Source organism: Berghia stephanieae, chromosome 1 (assembly GCF_034508935.2).
Source record: "Berghia stephanieae isolate SIO BIC M18660-M18661 chromosome 1, UCSD_Bste_1.3, whole genome shotgun sequence".
Taxonomy (NCBI): Eukaryota; Metazoa; Mollusca; class Gastropoda; order Nudibranchia; family Aeolidiidae; genus Berghia; species Berghia stephanieae.
In genome coordinates this window covers 69,109,317-69,120,716 of record NC_088360.1, presented here as the reverse complement: position 1 = coordinate 69,120,716, position 11,400 = coordinate 69,109,317, and positions in this window count along the sequence as shown.

The window sequence follows — 11,400 nt, the reverse complement described above, 5'->3', positions numbered from 1 at the left end:
GAAAATATAATGACAATAAATAATTGCTGTCAATGAAATTGTTAATATAAAGGAAAATCAAAGCTTTCAGGCTTGCAAATTTAGCAAAAATTTTGTCAAAAATTTGCAAAACGTGCAGATTTTGCGGTTGCAATGCAAATCAGAAAAGCGGCCGCAAGCTGTGCAAGAAAAACCAAACAAACCGCGGGGCCAGGATAATGTTGGTGGGTCATCTATCAAGCATTCTTATTGGATAAAGCGGCGTAGTTTGTCCAGCATGTCAAGTCTTCAATGTTTGTTAGGGATCGTGTGTCACACTCTGATGACTCATACTCGCCTATATTATCCAGGCGTTGTCTTTTCTTCTGTAGCTAAGCGTAGTTCAGTAGCTCCTGATATATCAGTTCACCGCTGATGCCTATATTATTGCTCATTGTAACTTAATTACTTTTTTGTGTATTTATAAAAATATTTTTCTCCAATCAAGATGTAGCGATTTAAGCGGAGAAGGTGTGTGAATTCGCGGAATGATTATATAGCAAAATATTTTTTCCATTTTTCGGGAATGTGTAGCGTATAAGCAGAGTGTGCGATTAACCGATGTGCGATTAAGCGGAGTGAACTGTACTTTGGATATCAGTAAATTTTGATTTACGTACATCACAGATTTCACTTTGCCAGCATTACCCATTTTGCTCTGCAATTTATGTACGTAACGTCATTTCTACACATAACTATGTGTCTCCTCCAACTCATCAAACGACTAACAGAACGCCGCCCATCTTCTCATTGGACACAGACAACCCTATTGATACCGATCTTAACATGAATAACACACCTATGCCTCTTCCCAGGACACAAATCTTTTCTACACAAAACCATATGTCTCCTCCAATTCAAATGATTAACGGGACACCGTCCACCTTCTCATTGAACATTCACAACCCTGGTCATTCATTCGTGAAGTCAATGAATAATGACACAACACTGAATTACATACTTTAAAATTCTAAGATTGAACCAGTGACAGACATAGAAGAGAGATTTGCATCTAATATTGCAAAAAGAAAACTCTTTTCTCAAAATAACACTTATATGCATTGGTCATGCGAACATATATTAAATCCTTCATTAAAATCACTCACAGGAAACTGAAAGGAAGTAATCTGTCTTCAAAGAGGCTTTAAAGGAGAACAGAAAATTATGGTTTCTGGTGTCTGCTGAAAGCGCATGTCACACAGAGGGAGCAGAGCGGAGAGAGCGATTCGGATTCTAGAAAGAAAGAAGAGATAACTAGTAGTTGGGAGCAGTGCTATGGACACACTTCAAACAGTAACAGGCAAGTTTGTAAGCAATCCGTTACTCCACGAGAAAACAATGCAACGACTGCAAGATTTGAGTTATGTGATCAGACTTTTTTTAATTTGATAAAAATACGAGCAGCTATATTTTGGAGTAGCTGCAGTCATGCAATCGAGATCTTTGGCAACCCGTAGAGGAGGGAGTTGCAATAGTTTAGTCTCGAGGTAATCAGTGAGTGAACTAGCATTTTGCATGCATCGTCGTCGATAAGATTTCGCACGTGTCCAATGTTTCTGAGCGAATAGTGGATATTTTGACATTATTTCGAGATGTGAGTTTGCATATCCAAAAGTTCATCTAAATAAAAGCATAAATTTCTGACGCTTTCAGATCTTAGAATTTTTATGTTATTTAACATAAATTCCTCCGTCATGAGAGTTTTGCTTTTTTTCCTAAACACAACGAATTCAGTCTTGTCGTCATTGAACTTGAGTTTGTTCGCTGACATCCAAGATCTGATTTTAAAAAAAGTATAATAGAGTAATTTTAACACATTCACAGTTGTTCAAAGACATTGGACAGTAAGTTGGGTGTTGTCGGATAGATGTGATGGTCGACGCCGTGATTCACCAACACATCGCTTAAAGGATCAATGTACACTGAAGAGGTATGGGCACTATCACAGATCCTTGAGGGACAACGTAATTATTTCTATTATTATTATTATTATCATCATCATCATCATCATCATCATCATCATCATCATCATCAGCATTATCATCATCATCATCATCATCATCATCATCATCATCATCGTCATCATCATCATCATCTTCATCATCAACATCATTATCGTTATTATCATTATTATTATAATAATCATTATTATTATTACTATTATCATTATTATTATTATTATTATTATTATTATTATTATTATTATTATTATTATTATTATTATTATTATTATATTATTATCATCATCATTATTATTATTATTATTATTATTATTATTATTATTATTATTATTATCATTATTATTATTATTATTATCATCATCATCATCATATTATTATTATTATTATTATTATTATTATTATTATTATTATTATTATTATTATTATTACTATTATTATTATTATTATTATTATTATTATTATTATTATTATTATTATTATTATTATTTTCAGTATTATCATCATCATTATCATTATTCTTCTTCTTCTTCTTCTTCTTCTTCTTCTTCTTCTTTTCTTATTATTATTATTATTATTATTATATTATTATTATTATTATTTTATTATTATTATTATTATTATTATTATTATTATTATTATTATTATTATTATTATTATTATTATTATTATTATTATTATTATAGTCATCGCTAGATTCTAGCACTCCGAATTCGAGAACGACTCTGCAATAGATAGAATGCCCTTGGCCAAGGAGTTCACAACATTACCATCCGGAAGTATAACGGACCAACACACAAACTCTGTGTAACCATGAACTTTTATAGTCTTGTTAATACAGTTTAGTGAGAACAACTCACAAACGCGAATGGCAAAAACAATAACAAAGGCCTGAGTGACGTCATCTGCATACTATCTATACGACACGCTGTGCTAGAGCAAGGTGACTGAATATATTGGTTACCCCCCTCTGAACATCGAATTTCAGCACGCTATGATTCTAGTACACATTTTGGCTTCTGAGAATGATCTAGAATCCAGCGAGTACTGCAATAATAGGTCGTTTCAAAGGGTATGCACAACAAGGCAGTCAATAAAAACGACAAATTAATTTTGTTGTATGTTTTTGTTAAGTTATATTTTTGTTTTGTTTTGATTTCAGTTAGTTTTTTTGTTTGTTTGTTTGTTTGTTTGTTTGTTTTTCATTATTTTTATAATGACTGGATGAGACATCTATTATACCAATGGGTAATTTGATAGCGATCACACTATCCTAAATACTAGTTTGATAACCATAATATCTCATTGAAATACTCAAGCCTGCAATGGTAATCGACGTTTTACCAAAATGGGAGAGGCGAATGTATTGGGTCGGAGGTGTCTTTTCCATATTTTTTGTCTTTTATTCGTTTTACAGGGAATGTCAAGGTAAGCTGATATCAATTACATTAATGAACGTTACTAATAGGTAACAGTTATATTAAGGATATTATAACAAGAAAAACCTATGCAAATCGGGGTGTCGCAAGAGAAGTGGCAAATAGGAATAGACAAATAGGAGTTAGACAGTTTACCCAAAGACATAAGTTGTCTGGAGCCACTTTTACCCTGATATAGTCGGGTTAAAGCTCCTGACAACTCGACAGATAGTAAAGAATTCTTTAAGTTTAAAAAATAGGTAGTAGAAGTAGTCGTAGATTATTGACACGTTATAATGACCCCACGGTATTTTTGTAAAAACTATTTCAAAATTTTGCAAAGAAAATGAGTAAATGTTGCAAACATTTTGCAGGTTTCTAAATATGTCGTAAAACACCTAACAACTAACTACACGTAACCCATGTAATAAAATATCCCCGCGGAAATACGCAATTTCAAACTCAAAATGATGCAAATTTTGTCAGAAATGATACTGATTTGGAAATAGGCACAAAGTTGGAAAAACAAAATTACAATAAAAATTGCTATCAATGAAATTGTTATAATAAAGAAAAATCAAACTTTCAGGGTTGCCTGGCTCAAACTTCTCATTCGATTACTTAAAATCATATTATACTCGTACAAATAAAAACTCCATTCAACATCAACGGAGCGGATGGTTGAAAACATATAACGGCGTGCACAAGCTGTAAGGGAAGGCACAGTTTCCTGGCAAGAATCCCAAAAAGCTGCAAGTTGGATTGCTTATGTTGGATTGTTCCTAAAGGCAACTGCTCATAGTTCTTTGGTGAAACGTCGAATTCCATTTTCTGGGACATCCCATGAAGTTTAGTAGCACATGGCAAAATTTTTTTAACGAATCAAAGAATTTCTCACAAATTTGCAAAACGTGCAGATTTTGCGGTTGCAATGCAAATCATAACACTTTCCCTAATTTATCGGCCACATTGCGGCCGCAAGCTGTGCAAAAAACAACAACAACAAACAAACAAAAGAAAACCCAAAAGAATAAAAAACCCGCGGGGACAGGTTATTAAGGGATAGATAGGTTCATAAGGCAAATATTAATCCCCGTTAAAACTGAAATACTTTAATATAAGTCAATATAATTGCCTCACACAATAACAAGTAAACGCATATTTCGCGAAAAGAATAATAATACTTGAATATCTTGCTCCAATTTCACAAGGGCTTAACTTCCTGAATCCATGAAGTTGCTTTCTAGGTTTAGAGAGATACTTGTTAGAGTTGTCGAGTGTTTAAGCATACTGCCTATAAGTGGGATTAATATTTCCTAGTCCACGATTATTTACAAACATCAATCTGGTCTGCTTTAGTCTGGGACAGCTTCGCCTCAATCTCAGGCAGAGACATGCAAAACAACCATGTACGGTTATAGACATCCTCTCTTTAATTTCACTTAAATAACACGCTGTTAGTAATGAATTATATTATTTCTCTATTGTCAGAATACCTTTCTACACCATTTGTTTACGATGGGGTTAGTGAAATCCAAAGGTAAAAGAATAAAACATGTTTCTAGCACTTTCCCTTCTTCGCCATATAATACAATATTTCCGAAAATTGCGGCTAAACTTGACCATTATAATTATATAAATCCATACCTAAATTGACATAAACCCGTACTTTCAAAGATATAACAAAATATAGTAAAATTGGTGTTGCCGTATATAAGGACGGCATTCTATGACTGGGCCAATGATTGGCCCTTTCCTGCCTCAATCTCAGCCGATGGTTAAGTTTTATCTCTGTTGGCAAGCTGTCTCTGATTGCCATTACAGTTCCTTTATGGATGCATATAATTCTGGTTGGTATTCTTTAAGAGAAGTCTTGCTTTCCTTATCATTGTGACTTGTTTTGGTATCTGTCAATTATTTTATTTTTGCAGCATTAATGTTGTGTCCCACTTAATTAAATCCGCAGATAAAATCGATCAGTTGAGGTTACAGCCTGGCTTAAAATTCCTTGGTGGGATTAAGGTATGGTTTGATAATCATTATGCATAGATAAACAATACATTGCGGATACAACGAAATTGGTTCGAACGAAGTCATGAAAAAAACCCTTTTAAAATACTAAAATAAACTATTAATCGCATTCAACCAAGACTAGGATTCATAGAAATATTACCGTAAGACCAGGCGATTGCCTTCTATCCAGGTTACTGTCACAGTAAAGATTGTTCACAATTATCTTATTAAATTTTATTTTATTAAGAACTGAATTCATCTCACTCCAGTTATATTTCGGTAGGCTTAGATAAACTTTACCTTCTAATATTAGATCGTCTTTCCTTTTATAGCCTTCCCTCGAATTAATTTCTAATTAGTGAATACTTTTCGTTCTACATTCTGTCACGTAGCCACTTATTATAAAAGCTGATAGGTCTAACACTCTACACTCACTTTCTCTCCACAATCTATGCCGGACGGCCAGTCGCTCTATTCCTATATATATACTGGAAGATTTTTATCTTTTGGGACTTTGTAGATATTATATCTACACCATTAAGACGCCGGAGCTTTTAACTTTGATTGTATAATCTTCAAGGATCAAACCCAAGCCCGCTGTACTACACTATAACCTCTTTCCAATTGCCTGGAAGCGGAATTTTACGAGTCCAATCCTGTTATCAGAGGAATAGATCATCCAAGCCCATCAACTGCCTGGAAACGTAAACTTATGAACCTGACATATTATCATAAGTTACGTAAAATATTCATATCTCTATTTGTAACTGCCACGATCACTGTTTATCTCTTTTAATTAAATTTCATCATTATTTTTATTTCATTGTAAACAAATCGTTAATTGTTTTTCATTTATAGTAACTAGTAAATTCTGGGGCCTCATTCTACATAGATCTTTATGCATAAATCGAGTAGCTCTTTACTCACTTGAGACCATGACATTTTGGAGGGGACACATATAAAGAATTGAATTTATTTAGTTACTTATATCTATTTCATCTAACCTTAAAGTTTAAATTGTAAAACTCTTAATTGCCCCACTTGATCATATTTTAATTGAACTCCCTATTTACAGGTTTATTTTTTTTTCCTTTTCATTTCTTCATTTAAATGGAATAGCAATTTATCCATTCATTCTTTCATTCAAATTGAATAGCATTTTATTGATTCATTCCTTCATTCATTTATTCATTTATAAATTATTCATTCATTCATTGTTCATTCATTTATTTATTCATTCATTCATTGTTCATTCATTTATTTATTCATTCAATCATTGTTCATTCATTTATTTATTCATTCATTCCTTCATCCATTCATTCGTTTATTCACTCATTTATCCAATCATTCATACATTTATTCCTACCTTCATTCTTTCATTCATACATTATCCATTCATTCATTCATTTATTCACTCAGTTTTTCATTCATTCATTCATTCCTTGTCCACTTTGTTATTATATCACTCATTTCATTTTGTTGTTTGCCTCATTCATGAATTGTTTTCAATATGTTTACATTCCATAACGATTCATTCACCTATCATCCATTCACTCAGTGTTGTGAACACATTTTGGAACTATTGTAAATCTTACGATATTTTATTGTTTTGTATTTCAGACATCACTGTTAAACACTCTTCAATGCCTAATTACAATTGTTGAACAACCATTGAACAAGAGAGAGGTCCCAGCCACGAACTGAGTTGGTAAATATATCCTTCATTATTCTCTTTTACATGAGTTGGGCATCACATAGTAACTATAGACATCGTGATTTGTTTTGCATAGTGATTTGTTTTAAATGCATTTTTGGCATATTACTGTTACCGAAAAACACTTATATATTATGTTCTGAAAAGTGAGTCTTTAAAAACTAAATAATAATAAAAGGAGTCTACTAGCCGTCGTGTTATATTTAGTGATAGATAACTTGGGATTATTTTGGCATCCTATTATTGTTATCACACTCTAGTATATTAGCGTCATTGCGAATAATTGTACACAAACTAACGACGAGTCACACACATTGGTGATACATTTTTCGTAGTAACATAGTTTAGAGTACACGCGATTGACACATTGTTATGGACTCAAGTCATAACTACGCATTGTATTGACACATTGCTTTATAAGATATAACGATAAAAGGCATCAAATTCAACATACATAATAAGTTGAAATAAGAGAGAGAGATTTCTAAAAATAGAACAGTTCATTCCAGTAAGTGTAAATAAATAAAACAGTCAGTAACAGTATCCTGTCAATATAATATATATAAAACATCGTAACTAATTTATTGCAACATGGAAGCATATAAAAGATACTTAAGTCTCGCAAAGGACTTAGAAATACCCCAGGAAAGAATATTTTCATGGTGCGAAGAGAAAGTAAAAGAAGAAAAAGAAAATGAAGAAAGAATTCGTAAAGAAGAAAAAGAACATGAAGAAAGAATTCGTAGAGAAGAAAATGAAGAAAGAATTCGTAAAGAAGAAAAAGAACACGAAGAAAGAATTCGTAGAGAAGAAAAAGAACACGAAGAAAGAATTCGTAGAGAAGAAAAAGAACACGAAGAAAGAATACGTAGAGAAGAACGAGAAGAAAGAGTCCAAGAAAGGGAACTAAAAAGACAAATAGCTTTAGCAGAAGAAGAAACCAAAAGGACCCAAATGATGCTGGAAATTGAAAAAACAAAAACCGGTCATGAAAGAAAACATAATAATAGTGATGAATTTTTCGTGAAACTTCCACGCATGCCAACATACGATGAACGCTCAGACTGTCTAGAATCCTTCTTATACCGATTCGAAGTTCAGGCTAAAGGTTATCGTTGGCCAGAAAGCAAATGGGCCACAGCCTTGATTAACTGCTTATCCGGAGAACCGCTAAAAGTTTTCTATACCTTAACAACTGAAGATGCAGATGACTATGGTAAAATTAAAGACGCTCTACTAAAAAGATTTAGATTAACGGAAGATGGTTACCAGGAAAGGTTTCACACTGCAAAACCGGAAAGTGGAGAAGACTTTAATACATTCGTGAACCGAATTACTCAATTTCTAAATCGGTGGCTTGAGTTGGCAAACGTAAAACAAGACGACTTTGCAGGCCTTTACTATCTCACGCTAAAGAATCGAATCTATCAAGCTTGCAACCCAGATTTAGTCGCATTCTTTAAAGAGAGAAAGCCAGAAAACTTGGACAAATTAAAAATCTACGCAGAAAACTTTAACAGCGCACATCCATTGACACCCCTTAGCAGAACATTGAAGGAACCATACTACGCTGCCGCTGCTCAGAGTCCACCTAAAGTTCAGTACTCAAATAGAACGAGCCGATCAATCACTCGGAACACGCAAGTGAAACAAGATGATCATAGTAACAAACCATGGAACAAACAGTTCAATAGAGACCATAGCCGACCCTATCAAAACAAAACAAGAAATAGCACTGACAATAATACTGAGTATAAGAAAACCAACAAACCTATAATTAAATGTCAATATTGTGGAATGAAAGGCCACACAGCAGACAAATGTTACAAAATCGTGGGATATCCGAAAGAAACTGCAAATGCATCACTCCAAACCAGTGTAAATAATCAGACACGAATAATGTCAGGAGAAAATATAAATGTGTATTGCGTGAAAGGTATGTCACTTTTAACACAAACTCACAAATCAGGATCGCTATTTTTTTGTGAAGGCAAAGCTAATGGAACTGATTGCAAAATATTGAGAGACACAGGATGCAGTACAGTAGGAATAAAAGCATCTTTGATCAATGACGAAGACAAAACTGGAAAAACGGTACAATGCATCACATTCAGTGGCACAGTCGAAACCTTTGAAACAGCTAACGTGTACATAGAAACCCCATACTATACAGGAATAGTGGAATGCTGTATACTTCCCAACCCCGTCGCTGATGTTATTGTTGGCAATATAAAAGGTCTTAAAGACAACCCAACAGATGTAAAAGAATGGTCATTAACCCAAGAAACAGCTTGTCTAGCAGAAACAAGAAAGATGACTAAGACAACAGAGAAGCCAATGACTATTTCTCTAGAACCACAACAATTTGACAGGAACACGTTCATTGAAGAACAGAAAAAGGACCCGACTTTAACATCATATTTCAATATCGCAAACAAAGGGACGAAATCAAAAGTTGAATACATCATTGAAAAAGATATTCTGTTCAGGTTACATAGGAAAAGAAACAAAATAGCTAAACAACTGGTCACGCCGAGTATTTACAGAAACAAAATCCTTGGAATAGCGCACGATTCAATAACTTCTGGACATCTTGGGAGCTCTTCCACATTGAAGAGAATATCCGAGAATTTCACATGGCCTGGAATTACTAAAGACGTCCGAGAATATGTGAAATCGTGTGACACATGCCAAAGAAGAGTCGCAAAAGGCAGAATACCGAGATTGCCATTAGAGACAACCCCAGTTATTGAAAAAGTTTTTCAAAAAGTTGCAATTGACATTATAGGCCCTTTAACAAAATCAGATAGAAACCATACACACATACTAACACTAGTCGATTACGCAACCAGGTGGCCAGAAGCGATAGCATTGAAATCAACTACATCGGATCACATAGCTGAAGCATTGATGACAATTTTTACCAGAATAGGCATACCAAATGAGATACTGTCGGACAATGGACCCCAATTTACATCACATATGATGCATGAAACCATGAAACTCATGGGAATCCAACACTCATTCACAACTCCCTACCACCCCCAAGCAAATGGTCTTTGTGAAAGATTTAATGGCACTCTAAAGAATATGTTAAGAAAAGTGTCAGCAGAAAAACCAGATGATTGGGACAGATACTTACCAGCAATCCTATTTGCATATAGAGAAATACCCCAAGAATCTACAGGCTACTCCCCATTTGAGTTGATGTATGGACGATCACCTCGCGGCCCGATCAATATAGTAGCCGACATTTGTAAAGGGAATGAGGAGGACAATAACGAAATTATGTTTGCTTACGAATATGTAAGAAACCTGAAAGACAGAATAGAGGACACATGTAAGCTAGCACAGGAATCCGTCACTAAAAAAGCAGAGAAATACAAGGAATACTCTGATCGCAAAAGCAAATCAAGAAAATTTGAGATTGGTGACAAAGTACTAATACTCTTACCCGATGACTCGAGTAAACTTTTAGCTACATGGAAAGGACCATTCAAAATAACAGCAGTAAAATCTAATGTTAATTACGAGATTAAAATTTACAACACAACAAAGACATTCCATGCAAATATGCTAAAAAAGTATTTTGATAGAGACACAGTGTCGCAACCTATGTTTACTAATATCGAAGCTTCAAATACAGGATTAATCATACCGTTGGTCATGGGACACAGACACCCGAGACAGAAAAACAAACAAAAATCGCACAATTGCAACCACCTAAGACAAAAAAAGAAGTACGCAAAGTACTTGGGCTCCTAAATTTTTACAGGAAATACATTTACAACTTCGCGCACATCGCGACACCGCTAACAAATCTGACAAAGAATGGGTCACCGAACCAAATTGTTTGGACAGAAGTGTGTCAGAATAGCTTTAACCAATTAAAGGCATTACTCTGTTCAGAACCAATTCTTAAATTACCCGACATATCAAAAGAATTTGTTGTAAGAACTGACGCGTCTGATAAGGGCATCGCAGGTGTACTATTACAGGAGCATGAGGGAACTCTAATGCCTTGCTTATATGCAAGCAGAAAATTATTGGACAGAGAATCAAGATACTCTGTAATAGAGCGTGAAGGACTAGCCATCGTCTTTGCTTTAAAGACATTCAGCAGATATCTACTGCTAAAAGAGTTTGTGGTCGAAACGGACCATAAACCACTCACGTACATAAGAAATAACAAAATGAATAATAGTAGAGTACTAAGGTGGAGTCTATTTTTGCAAAATTACACTTTCAGTATCTCTCACATACCAGGTTGTGAAAATAT